This window comes from Bidens hawaiensis, unplaced genomic scaffold (assembly GCF_021521415.1).
Source record: "Bidens hawaiensis isolate Kalapana, Puna unplaced genomic scaffold, B.hawaiensis_p1.1 tig00001461_1, whole genome shotgun sequence".
Lineage (NCBI taxonomy): Eukaryota > Viridiplantae > Streptophyta > Magnoliopsida > Asterales > Asteraceae > Bidens > Bidens hawaiensis.
In genome coordinates, this window is record NW_027491082.1 from 1,215,754 (window position 1) to 1,230,480 (window position 14,727).

The 14,727-nt window shown below is 35.7% G+C and overlaps 1 pseudogene; it reads left to right on the forward strand.

The window, feature by feature from the left end:
• Positions 1–11,664: 11,664 nt before the first annotated feature.
• LOC143578469 (protein NUCLEAR FUSION DEFECTIVE 4-like) lies at positions 11,665–13,739 on the forward strand (annotated as a pseudogene).
• The last annotated feature ends 988 nt before the right edge of the window (positions 13,740–14,727 follow it).

Sequence of the window (14,727 nt, forward strand, 5' to 3'; positions counted from 1 at the left end):
AAATTGCAAATTGCACTAATAGATACTCACCAGTCACCAACAACTATCACCGATTTTAGTAGTCAACCTACAGATTTTAAAAAGATATGCTTAAAACTGTTTGTGTTAGAAAACAATTCCGTATATAATTTTTTATTTAAAGATATGAGTGTTTTTCTCATGATGTAAGCCAGCATGAAAACCGATCACAAGAACACGCACAAACTGTACGAACTACGCTAACGCGATGCTTTTATTAAACTGAAAACCGGAAACTAGACTTAATTAAAACAACTTAATAAACACATGCATGCAAGCCCTGCTAACACTTCCCTAAGGAATTTATTCAACCGACCTTACTCAAACTAAAAAAGAGAAACATAAATTGAAACAACCCTTAGGGCATGCGTTCGATCTCTTTGACCCGCCTTCTAACTTTGTCACTACTGTTGCTGTCTCATGAGGCCTTTATGCCTACCCCACCGCATGCTGTTCTTCTTGTTGCTGTCTGGCCAACCCAAGTCCCTGCTGTTCTTTTTGTTCGGAGGCCGTTCAAGAAGGAAATAACATTGTTGGTGTCCATGCTGTCCGGCCAACCCAAGTCCCTGCTGTTCTTCTTTCTGCGGAGACCGTTGAAGAAGGAAATAACGTTGTTGGTGTCCACGCTGTCCGGCCAACCCAAGTCCCTGCTGTTCTTCTCGTTGCGGAGGCCTTTGATGAAGGAAATAACGTTGTTGGTGTCCACACTGTCCGGCCAACCTAGGTCCCTGCTGTTTTTCTCGATGCTGTCCGGCCAACCTAGGTCCCTGCTGTTCTTCTCGTTGCTTTCCGGCCAACCTAGGTCCCTGCTGTTCTTGTTTCGGAGAATGTTGTTGTCCTCAGTGGTAGTGGTGACAATGGTGGTTCTGATGGCAGACACCAAAGAGAATGCTAAGATGGCAGTGAAGATGAGTGTAAAAAGTGAAAGGTTTGCCATCGTTGATTGTTGCTGGAAGTGTGGAGGAGGGGTGCTTAATTTATAGTACAAGTAGAGGATTTGCATGCATGGCACGTGGAGTAGTTGATGGTTACTATACATTGGGAATTGCCTGACCTATATGCTTTAGATTTTGACTTTAATTTACGATACCTGTGGCATTCAAAGGTCCCCAATGGCGATAAACAGTTAAACGACAAGTGGACTTGAAGTTGTGTTTTTACGGTACATGTCGATATTTAGAGCATTCCCAATAACATATCTACTTCTTTTTAGTTACACTAAATATCATTATATTCATGTTCTTTTTTTACAACCATTTTTAAAAAATATTATAAAATTATAAATGATAAACAATGTTTCTTTAAATTTATTCATTAATAAAAGTTTTGTATTTCCTCCAATCATAACCAGCCACTTACAATTACTCTATATAATATATATTATATGAGGATCTACTCGCAATAATATGAAGGACCTGTTGGAAATACTGTTATTGGAAACTTAGAAAGGGGATTGACTTATTACGTTTATAGTTTTCCTCATCCTTATTCAAACTCAAGTTACTCAACTAGTTGATTGCATTTACAAAATGCATTTAGACAGAAAATACTTACCAAATGCATTTAGTTAATACCAAATATAGTATTTATTTACATAATAGTTTAGAAATATAAACGGTAGTCATTTACCAAATTCATGTTACTGCAGTCTGTTACCAAGTTCATTTGGTTTTAAATCATTTAGCAATTGCATTTTGTGAATTTGTCAAAGTAATCGCTGGATTCAATCACCGTTGGGTTTTTATCAATTGCAGGGTGTTTTTTAGTTGCGAATTAAAATCGATGGTAAATTAGCCTTCGATTTAGTTTTTAAATTTTGTTCAATTGCATATTAAAGGAGGAAATAACGTTGTTAATTGGTGTCCTGGCTGTCCCGCCCAAAAGCCGAGTCCACGCAGTTCTTCTTGTTGCGGAGGCCTTCAAAGAAGGAAATAGCGTTGTTGGTTTCGACGCTGTCTGGCCAACCCAGGTCCCTGCTGTTCTTGTTTCGGAGAAAGTTGTTGTCCACTATGGTAGTGGTGATGATGGTGGTTCTGATGGCAGACACCACAGAGAATGCTAAGATTGCTGTGAAGGTGAGTGAAACAAGTGGAAGTTTTGCCATTTTTATTCTGGTGGTTGATGGTTGCTAGTAAAGGAGCGTGCTTAATTTATAGCACAAATAGTGCATTTGCATGTTAAGTACGTGGACCGGATGCAATACACGCTTACTATGGTGTAGATTTTGACTGTAACTTACACTTGTGGTGTAGCCATATAGACTGTAACAAGATAAGATAGTGCATGCACGTGGAGAGGATTAATTGAACATGATAGCTAGTAATTACAAACAGAGCAGATTTATACAAAATGCATTTAGTGCCGATGAGCTTTACAATAAGATATACTAGTAATTTAGAATTAAGATGATGACTATTCTAGGATAAGATATTATAATACTAGTAGAATTTGAGTTCTTGTTAACTAAATGCAATTGAAGAAACCACAATCAAATAAAAAAACATACAAATGGAAGTCATTCACAGCTTCAGTCGTGTGTTGGATGCTTCAATCATCGGTGGTGAGCTGACGGTTTATTTCCATGAATATGAGATTGTGGACTTGGGCTACCCAATGGAGTATGCGATCGCTGACATATTGGGTCGCCTTTTGCCATTCAGTTACCTCGATATCAAATAGCCGAACTTTATTCGTTATTGTAAAAAAAGGAAAAATAAATCAATCAAATGCATTTAGTTAAAACCAAATATAATATACCCGGTATATATTTATATAGCTTAGAATACGGACACATGTTTACCAAATTTATGTTACTGCAATTTTATAAAATTTTGAATGTAGCATTATGAAACGCTTAATTTTATCTACGTATTGACTTCATTTTATTTAAAATCAAGTCGGGTAAAAATTGCATCGAAATGTTCGAGGTAATTTGACCCGGTTTGGGCTTGATCCTCAACCTAATAAGTTCACAAAATTCCCAAGTAGAAAGGTGAAGGTATTTTATAACGTTTGTCACTTTGCATCGTCTCGTTCTGGTGTTTATGAAAGGCGAGAAATGACATGGTTTTTGATGGCAAGGCGATTACGGTGGGGAGTGTAGTGGGAGATATTAAAACACTTAATTATTATTGGGTTAAGAATAGATTGGAAGGAATATCGTTATCATGGGAAAATGAATTGGTATGGGTTAAGTTGTAGTTGGGTTGGTTGCTTAGGGCCATTTGGTAGGCTTTTAACAGTTATTAAGATGCAACCTCGTAATGGCTTGTAACCTCTTAATGATTAAGATTAAGAGAGGTAGCATATTAATTAACCATTTAGACTTAAGGTTACTGTTTAACCATTAAAAGGTTGTAAGCAATTAAAAAATAATCTCTTAATGATTATTAAGAGACTACCAAACAAATAACGATAACGATGGCGAAAAGTCTTTGTGCACATTTCACGTTAATTCCATCAGAAAAACAGTTCCAAGTCCAGAATAATATTAGTGAGCTAGAATTATGTGGCCATTAATGCATAGCATGATTTTGTAAACAAACTAATGATAATTAGACAGGACACATTGACAATAGTATGTGAGAAGCATGACGGATTTAAATTGAAGGTAAAGGCCAAAGGGTGCACGGGAACCCCAAGTTTTTAAATATGATAGTGAATAAAATCATACAAAACTTTTACAATTTATTCTTTGCCATGATTCTTTACAATCACCTGAAAAATAGATTTACAAAAATATAAAGGTGTTTTGAGCGCATTAAGGGAATTGGTTTATCATGTACCTGCTACCAGTTAACCTTTGAATGAAAACCGATCACAAGAACACACAAAGCACGAACTATCCGACATTTTTTATTAAATTGAGAACCGAAAACAGGACTTAAAACAACCAAACAAACGCAGGCCTTACTCATCATACTAAACTAACATGCCCCATATTGTAAGGAGTTTATAACCCTACTCAAACTAACATAAACCACAAAAGAGAGAAACATGACTTGAAGCAACCCAATCTGCTCAAGCATTTCAAGACCTGTTGCGGAGACCGTCCCAGCCGGTGTCCATGCCATTAGGCTTGACGTTCTTGAGGCCGTTCCAGCCGGTGTCCATGCCATTGGGAGAGTTGGCGTTCTTGAGGCCATCCCACCCGGTGTCCATACCATTGGGAGACTTGGCATTTTTGAGGCTGTCCCACCCGGTGTCCATGCCATTGGGAGACTTGGCGTTCTTGAGGCCGTCCCAACCGGTATCCATGCCATTAGGCATTACGTATCCATGCGGACCATGCCATTAGGCATTAGGATCTTCTTGTTGCGGAGACTGTCCCAGCCGGTGTCCATGCCATTGAGAGACTTGGCGTTCTTGAGGCCGTCCCAACCGGTGTCCATGCCATTGGGAGACTTGGCGTTCTTTAGGCCGTCCCATCCTGTATCCATGCCATTGGGAGACTTGACATTCTTGAGACCGTCCCAGCCAGTGTCCATGCCGTTTGGCATTATGATCTTCTTGTTGCGGAGGCCGGCCCAGCCGGTGTCCATGCCGTTGAATAAGGAGTTAACGTTGTTGTCATCTATGGTAGTGGTGACGGTGGCGGTTCTGTAGGCAGACACCACAGAGGATGTTAAGATGGCCGTGAAGCAGGTGAGTGCAAAAAGGGAGAGGTTTGCCATATAATATATTTGATGGTTGCTGGAAGTGTGGAAGATGTTGCTTAATTTATAGTACGTAGGCACGTGGAATGGTTGATGGTTACTATATATTGGGAGATGCCTGACCTATCATGCATGTTTTAGATTCTCACTATAATTCACAGTGCTGGTGATGCCATATAGACTTGAAACAAGTGGATTTGCAGTTGTGTTTTTATATGCGACTTTTCTTACGGTCCATGCATGGGAAGCACGTGAACTGAACATATATATATATAACAGTAGTAACAAGATAAGATAAGGCAAAGAGATATTTGGATAAGTTATAATTTGAACTACTATTATCAAGGGGTGGATTTGCATGGGAAGCACGTGGAGAGGATGCAGTTGATGGTTACTGCTGGAAACTTGGGAGGATGCCTGATTTATTACAGGCTTATATATTGTACAGGTGGCAATTGTATTTAACAAATGCATTTATACGTATAATATAGTTACCAAATCCACTTAGTTTATAAATTTGATATATATTTAGTATGTAACCGGCACTCATTTACTAAATTATTCATTTAAACCCTAGTTGCAAGTATTTATAATTTTATTATTATTATTTGAGGATTGGAACTAGATTCAAAAATGATGTAGTCTAACGAGATTCTATTTGGGTTTTCATATTGTTAATCTGAGTGGGTAAATGAGCAAGAATTTGAATCCCAAATCAGTGCAAATGTCAGAGAAAGTTTTCTAATTATCAACCATATTTTGTTGTTGCTTATAATTGGAAAAGGACGAATAGCTATAGGTAGTAATATTGATGACGAATTGAAGATAAAAAAAATTTAGATTTATTTGGCTTAAGTTTAAGTGATAATTAGTTTTAAGGGGTTTCACAAACAATTTTATTTCATAGTGTCATATTTACTTTTGCATACGATGTAGATTTAATGGGTTTGGCATAAGAAATAGAAAGTAGGAAAGCTACTGACGACTAATAACGAGGGTTTTGTAACAATGAAATTTGTAAGACCCTCCATTTTTATCACTTTAGGTTGTCAACTGATTGGACCGCCCTGATCTTAATGCTAAGCTTCTCTTCTTTGATGACAGCAGTCTTGTAGTTTTCTTCAATTTAATTTGTCCTAAATCCGAAATCTTTATCTTGGACATATAGCTAGATAGATTTCTTATATATATGCTGCTGTCAGCAAAATTAATATGTGAAATGATTAATTTGACATGGCTTTATTGATTACAGGCATCAAATCTAAATATGGTTAAAAACGGCATGGGGCAATGAAATGAATTAGAGAATGGAATGGATGTGATAATGGAATGGACAAATAAATGAAATAGATCATTACATTTCATTATCATGTTTTGTTATCATGTAGTAATAAAATGATCCTTCACTTTATTATTATTGTAAATATTATTATTGTTAATGATAATAATAATAATAATAATAATAATAATAATAAACTGATAATATTTATTATTATTATTTACTTATTATTAGTAGTAGAAAATAATAATAATAATTAATAATATGAATATTCATAATAACTAATTTTTAAAACCCGTGCGTTACAACAAGATTATTTAATCGAATAAAAATAATCATAAAAACGTTGAATCACGCATGCTCGTTGTGAAATGTTAACTCGCCAAATTTAAATATAACAATAATTCTAATATAATAATAGCTATATTATAATATACAAATCAATGATATTAATAATAATATTATACTAATAATTTTGACAATATAACAATAATTATAATATAATAATAATTATTATTATTATTATTATTTTATTGGGTATTTTCATTCTTTGAAGGAATGGAAAAAAAACACTCATTCCTAAAGGAATGAAAATCTTATAATTAGGAGTTTTTATTTCTTAAGAAATAACACATTCCATTATCAAATGACAACCAAACATGTTTTAATTCATTTAATTGGAATAATTCATTCCATTTCACCATTTTCATACCAAACAGTACCTATATATGTTTAATAAAAGTTTCTATTTAGTTATAAAGAAGTGGTTCAAAATAGCAATATATACATAAGTAAAACGAAACAAGTTTTAACACCCTCAAAACTCATAAGTGATAAGAAGACGACTTTGGGAACTGAAGAAGTTGCACTTTAACCAAAAGGCATGTCATAATTCATATATGTGATGTTGATTTTCTTCTGTTTAAAAAAGAAACCGTAAATTATAGAGAAAGTTTAAATTAAATAGGGTGAACGTCGATCGAATACGTGACCTTCAGATCTTCAGTCTGACGCTCTCCCAACTGAGCTATCCCCACTTGGTGTTTTTATATTATGAAAACAAAATAATATCATCAAAATATGTTTAAAATTTATAAATTACATAATTCTTTAAAATACATAGGACTGTTATATAATCAATCGAAATAATAATACATCATGTTAAAACGGATTGAAATCACATTACAAAATCTTTAACATTCGGATTAAATTAAATAGTTAAATACTATGGAGACAACCTAGGGGGGCCAAAACTATGAGTAACCGACAGTCTTAATTCTTAAATATAACTGATAAGTAGAAAACATAATTGTTATACATCATGTTCGGTTCATCAAATGGTTCAATTGGGTAACGTACTTAGCCCTACTCGAAACCGAAGACCCACTGTGACCCGGTCTTTTCAGCATCTCGAATCATTTTCATGCAAACTCACGTGCTTGCTTAGTTATTTGGTTTATTTTAATTTAATAATGCACATGAAACTTTTAATTAATTGTTAGTTTTCTTATTTTGTTTCCCACGTACTTTTATTTCCCCCAATGTTACTTTGGTTGATGATGATGATGATGATGCCATTTTTGTGGGTGGCGATGCATTAGTTCATTATGAAGTGTTTTAATCAGTGTGTTCCATGATGTAGTGAGAACTAACTGTAGGATACTATAATACCAAGGCATGGATCACATGACATTGTATATGGGATGAACATTATTTATTAATGATTGTCTAATACTCTAATTTGCAGCATTTATCAAAAAAACAAAAAAAATAAAAAATAATAAAAAAATGTAGGTTATGCTGTTGAATAAAAGATAATATGAACGGGTCACTCTCTCTATTCTTCTCATAAGCTCAATCACACAAATGATGCTTCAGTGGATACCCACAACCCGCGTGTGACCATAGAGTACATGGGTCAAAAGACAAAAAAACAAGTTGCCAACGAACTCGGCTAATGACTTATGAACTCTGTATATAAAACCCAACAACCAGCCCTTCAAGCCCAACTATCAGCAGCCCACCCCCTTGAGCTGGTCCAAATCCAATTGCATTCCAGCCCAATAATCCTATAGAACAACACAAAAACCGAATTATATAATACATTAAATGGCAAGGTCGGTCACACACAGTCACACACTAAAACTATTGTCCATTTTACTCTGCATATTTCATGTGTACGTACACTTTGCTTTGTCTTTGTAGTATCTTATATGTTGCCGAATCATTGTAAAATTCTTTTCATGCTTTACATGTGTCCGTTTCATCAGTTTTGTTTTGATCCTGTTGGACGGCATTTCCACCAACAGCTTATACTGAAACCCGCGAGTTACGCAACAACTTATACCGAAACCTGCGCGCAAAAAACTAGTTAGAATAAAAATATGTAACAAAATGTAAGTTTGATTATGAATTGAAAATATAGCACATTTCAACATCGTCCCCTTCAACATGAATGGTTAAATTACTCCCGTGATCACAACTTGGATTTTTTATTTTTTTTATTCAATTGTTTATTATACTATATATAATCTAATCTAATCTAGTCTAACTTTACTAATAAAAGATAATAATTAAGATGATGTGGCAATCCCATATTCATTCTTGGTCTAATTTCTCCTCATTTATTCTACTTATCCATGGGTTATGGGCAAAACCATTTTGTTAAATGGGTTATAATTTCCTTTCCAATCTTTCATCTCATTCACATCTATCCATAGGTCATGGGTCAAAATAATTTTGACAAAAGGGTTATAATTTTCCTTTATAATTTTCTAATTCCTCATCTTATTTATCTCACATATCCATTGGTCATGGTCTAAAGCAATTTTGACAAATGGGTTATAATTTCTCTTCTAATTTCTAATCTCTCATCTTATTCATTATGGTTATCCATGGGTAATGAGTCAAAACAATTTTAACAAATGTTGTAAACTTATAATGGTTCATCTCATTCTAATTTCTAAATTTGGGATTATAGACTTCTTTTTTGAAAATTAAACTTCATTCAACAAAACAAGCCACATGCCAGTCCTCAAATCAAGAACCGCATGGAAAACCAGAAATTACAACAATATAAGGGGGTAATCGTACCAGTCCTTCCATTCTATACATTTGAATTTAGATCTATTTCTAATCGAAAAAAACGAACTAGCTTTAATCTTCGCGATAACATCCACCACTTTAACTTTCTTCCTTTGAAAAACCATCTCATTTCTGGCAATCCAAATACACCATAAAGTCGTTAACACAATCCCGTGAACCGTCCTCGTCTCATGTTTTTGCAACTTCAAACCTTTTGTTAAAGAGAGTTAATCCCTAACCTCAAACGCATAGAGAGGAGGTAACCTACACCAGCTCGCAACCCGATCCCACACCTCCAATGCAAAAATGCAAGCAGTAAATAAATGGGCCGATGATTCTGTAGAATCGCCACACAACGGACAATTTATATCTTGTAAAATCATACCTCTCTTCGTCAATTCCACCCTGGTTGGGAGTCTATCTAGTTCCGCTCGCCATGCCAAGACATTGCACTTAAAAGGGATCTATCCATTCCACCTCATTTTATAAAAATCGCTATAATTCTGATTCAAAATAAATAGTTGTTTAACCGCATATACTGTAAAATTAGATGGGCCACAACCTACCCATCTCCACGAATCCACTCCCTGAGCCCAACCGTAATCATGGATCTGCTTCAAAAGACCCAAAAGTTATTTATAGTATATATTTTATTTTCTTCTTACTTTCAATTTTGTTTATTTATTTAAAAAAAAACGTATCTTATTTATTTTATTATTTAATAAATCACGTGTAATATACGGGTTCAAAAGCTAGTTTTTAATATATAAAAAAAACTATAAGATGACTTTATTTACAATCTATCAACCAGGTATATAAGACAAATGGTTTTATAATCTCACCTAACCTATTACAAATGGTATAGATATTAGTGACGAACTCAGAATTATTTTTCATGAGTGAAAATTAATACAGGTTTTTTGTCCATCGATGCACATAATTTTTATCTTTTTCTTTTTGGCATTGTTTCTTTTGTCGCCCTGTTCTTTTTTTTTTCTTTTTTTAATTAGTAAGATTTAAACATTCTAAATTATGAGTTGGACTAAGTTTGCTTATTGTTATTAGGGGTGTTCTTCGGGTTCGTTTTTCGGGTTTCGTGTTTTTCGGGTCAGGTTCTTCGGGTTTCAAGGTTTTAAACCTTAACCCGAAACCCAACCCAAATCTCTCACGGGTTTTTTGGGTTCGGGTTTTTTCGGGTTGGGTTAATCGGGTTTCGAGTATCCTAGAAAATGAAAAAAAAAAAAAACTAAAAAATTTAAAAAACTTCAATGCTAAAATTAAAACAACATATTCTTCTTTGCTCGTAAAGCAAATAATCAAATAATAAACCAACATAACTTGATAAAGTCATAAAACAATTCAAAAGAAGAGTAAAACTAAAACTAAGTAACTAACTCGAACCATAATCGACCTCAATCAGACATGATTTGGTTCAATTACAGTTGCTATTAATAATAAACAGAAAACATACATTAGCAATAAACAATCGATCCATAATAGTTGGAATGACAATAGTCGATTAGGCTCAGATTTTGATAACTTTAGTGACTAAGACTGAGCCTATTGTACCTAAAAATATATTTAATTTCAAAAATAAAAGTTTATTCGGGTTTTTCGGGTTGACCCTAAACTTATAAATCAAACCCGAGAATCAACCCGAATTACTTCGGTTCGGGTTAGTCTTTTCTCGGATTCGGGTTTTTCGGGTCGGGTTAGTTCGGGTTCGAAGGCTTTTTCGGATTGGGTTTCGGGTTTCGGGTAAAAGTGATAGCCCTAATTGTCATCGTGTCAAAGTCACAGTAATTTTAGACAATGTCACAATGGTTATTGAGCCGGCAAAATGTTAATATTTGGATAATATTGATTATTATATAAGTTATGTTGATAATTAGTATTTATATTTGTATATTTGATGTATTTTTAAAAATTGATAAATTTCTAATTTGTTTTTCAGGGGTCGGTTTCAAAAGTTAAATAGGAGCGATTGCAAAAATTTACGAGAAATACTCGAGATTTCATATATGTATAACACTATTATTTTTTTAAATTGGGTGGTCGCCCCACTTGAATGATAGTGGGTCAGCCCCTGGTGGATTTCTAGTGCCTAAATTACTCATTCAAATAAACATTCTCTCTTTGGGTTTGTATGTAATTAAGCAAAGATTGTTAAGTGTTAAAAAGCTGACAAAACATGATGTATGATTGTAGGTGTTATACACTTTGTGTTCTACATGGCACGTTTAACACGACAATTGAAACCGAACGTCATCACATTTCATAAATAGTTTCATGTCTTTTTTAGTACGAAGCAATAAAATATAATCAATTAAATGCGTTGTGCGTGTCTTCAATGGGTTAAAAAGGCACAAGACAAGTTTTCGTGCAATCGTGCCATGTACATGTCTACATATTTGATGTTCATGTCTTATCATGTACCTGTCTTATTGTGTATGGGTGGGTATACACGATATGCCAACCCAATAAGCTAACACCAGATTATTCTCATATTTTAATTCCAAAGCCTGCAACATATATATAAAAGTTGCAATTGTTTTGTTGTCATTCTAGCAAAGCATATTTTTATACGTAGTTTATATCCTGCCCTTAGATTAAGCACAATTAGGGGAAATGAGTGATCCACCATCAGTGTCCAAACGCACAACCGCTGTTGGCCGTAATGACAGCCGCGATGAAGGAACCCTGACTTGCCGGTTAGCAGTCCAAGTCCTCCAAAGGTGCTGGTTCTCACTTTTCGCCTCCTTTCTAATAATGGCTGACGCCGGAGCAACTTATCTCTTCGGTGTCTACTCCAAAGACATCAAAACCACTCTCGGGTAATTTATTATCGTTGTTATTATTTGATTTACCATTTATCATATTTTTTTATTAGTCATAAGGTTTTATTGACGTTTTGTTGACTTCTGGTGTCATCATTAGCCTTTTTCATGGTACTTTGTGTGCACCGGTATCCGTTTTTCATGTTTTCACTAAAGGTAACATTTGGTTTATGTTATTCAATGGTACCGCTACCAATCGATCAATCAAAAATATAAAAAAATCAATACAATATTATGTATTGGTATTTTAACGCACAAATTATTATTCACCAATATCATTTTGTTTTTCGTTTCAGGTACGACCAGACGACACTCAACCTCATCGGATTCTTCAAAGATGTAGGTTCGAGTGTCGGGGTCATCTCCGGACTCATTGCGGAAATCACCCCAACTTGGTGTCTCCTCCACATCGGCGCCACGGTAAACTTCACTGGGTACTTCATGATATGGCTCGCTGTCACCAACCGCATCCCGGAGCCACGTATATGGCAAATGTGCATGTATGTGTGCATTGCCGCCAACGCTCAGAACTTCGAAAACACTGGAGTTCTCACAACCACCCTCCGAAACTTCCTGGAGAACCGAGGGGTAGTTTTGGGTCTGTTAAAAGGGTTCACCGGATTAAGTGGAGCCATTATGGCTCAAATTTACTTAGTTGTGTATCGTGATGATTCAAAAGCAACTATATTATTAATTGCATGGCTTCCAACAGTGTTATCAGTGGTTTTTGTTTACACAATCAGAGATATTAAAGGTGTAGAGGTTAAAGGTTCAAATGAGATTAGGGTTTATTATCATTTCTTGTATGCATCCATTGTTCTTGCATTGTTTATTATGGCTATGACCATAACTCAAAAGATGGTGGCTTTTTCGCCTGTGGCCTACGCTAGCAGCGCCTCGCTCGTGTGTTTACTACTCTTTGCTGTTTATCTCAATCAAGCAAGAATTAGAGGTTATGAAAAAAACTAGACAAGGAATTAGGGTTTCTGAGGGTAAAATAGGAAATTTGGATATTGATCATGACCATGATCAAGAATTAGCATCATTGAATTTGAATCCAAAGACAAAATCAAGATTAATATCTTGTTTTGAGAATACTTTCTTGAACAAACCCGAAAGAGGTGAAGATTATTCGATCCTAAAAGCGTTATTAAGCGTCGATATGTTGATTCTTTACGTGGCGACATTTTGCGGGCTTGGAACTAGTTTTACCGCGGTGGATAACCTAGGTCAAATCGGGGAATCATTAGGGTACCCAAAGAAATCGATAAGTACATTCGTGTCGCTCCTAAGTATGTGGAACTACTTCGGGAGAATCTTTTCGGGGCTTGTCTCTGAACATCGTTTAGTCAAGTACAAATTCTCTAGACCGCTTATGATGACACTAATACTTTTTATGTCGTGCATTGGTCACCTCTTAATTGCTTTCCCTTTCTCAGGGTCTATTTATATCGCGTCTGTAATCATTGGGTTCTCGTTTGGTGCACAACTCCCATTGATATTTGCTATTGTTTCCGAACTATTGGACTCAAACGCTTTAGCACATTGTTCAATTGTGCACAATTGGGAGGTCCCGTTGCATCCTATATTTTGAATGTGAGGGTTACTGGCCCGATGTATGACCGAGAAGCGGTTAAGGTGCTAAAAAGAAGTGGGCTGGATCAATCGTCGGTTAAGGAGTTGGTTTGTATTGGGAAAGACTGCTATAAGTGGTCGTTTATGATATTGGGTGGTGTTTGTTGCTTTGGAGCATTGGCTACACTTTTGTTGGTGGCTAGAACAAGAGAGTTTTACAGTGGGGATATTTATAGCAAGTTTAAAGAGCAAGAGGGCGTGGCAAAGATCGAAGCTTCGCAACTCGGTTAGGGTTGAGTTTGTTGGGAATTTCAGTTTAAAGAGCGTTACTTGGCGTGCAAGGCTAAGTAGCATGATTTAAGGAGTGGATAATTATAAACAATTAAATTTGCTCAGATTTAATTGTTAATATAGTTATCATGTCCTACTATTTAGCAATCCTAATTGTAGTCTAAACGTGCTAGGTTAGATTATAAATACCCGTACTTTGGGGTTTAGGAGATTGTAATCTGAATAATTGAGTTTTGTGAAGTTTCTCAATAATAATAAACGTGTCTGGGTTTGTATTCGGTTTTGTGTTTCTGTTCGTGTTCAAAACCTGGTACCAATTCCATTAATTGGTATCAGAGCGTTTAACATACCTGGGAACCGGCGTGAAGGTCGGACCTGTGCAGTCGAAGATCGGAGTGACCTGCGACGTGAGGGAACTCCCATCGATGACCAGTTAATCACTTGTGCTTGTCGGTGTTTGCTAACAATCGGAGTTCTAACGGCAACCGACCGGTGAGCAGCAGAAATCGGCAACCGGCGTGACGGAGATTGAGGTCACGGGATTGAGTTGGTTTCTGGATCGGTGGACGGGGATTTGGTCGGCGATTGAATCTGGTCGGCAAAGCAAAAGGTAAACCTGTTTGTTGAGGTAATTTGGAAAGGGGTGCGATTATCGAGGTGGAGTTCATTCACTGTTTCACGTGATTGTTTGTTAGCTAGCTGTTAACAAGGTTGGCATATTGACCTTTGTTAACTTTGTCAAATTTGGCACATTTATAGAATTATTTGTCAAATTTGTTCAATTTGGTGAAAGAGTTATAGTTCTTTTTTTTTTCAATTTTCTTGTGTCCAAGGAAAATTTCAAACCGAAAGGCGTGTTCGGTTTAGATTTCGAACCGGGCTTAATCGTGTAGGCTGGAAAAATTGAACCAGTTACACCAACGGATTTTTCAAAATCTTATAGCCGTAGAAACAAGATGAGTGTCACGAACCAAACGGGAAAAGAGAC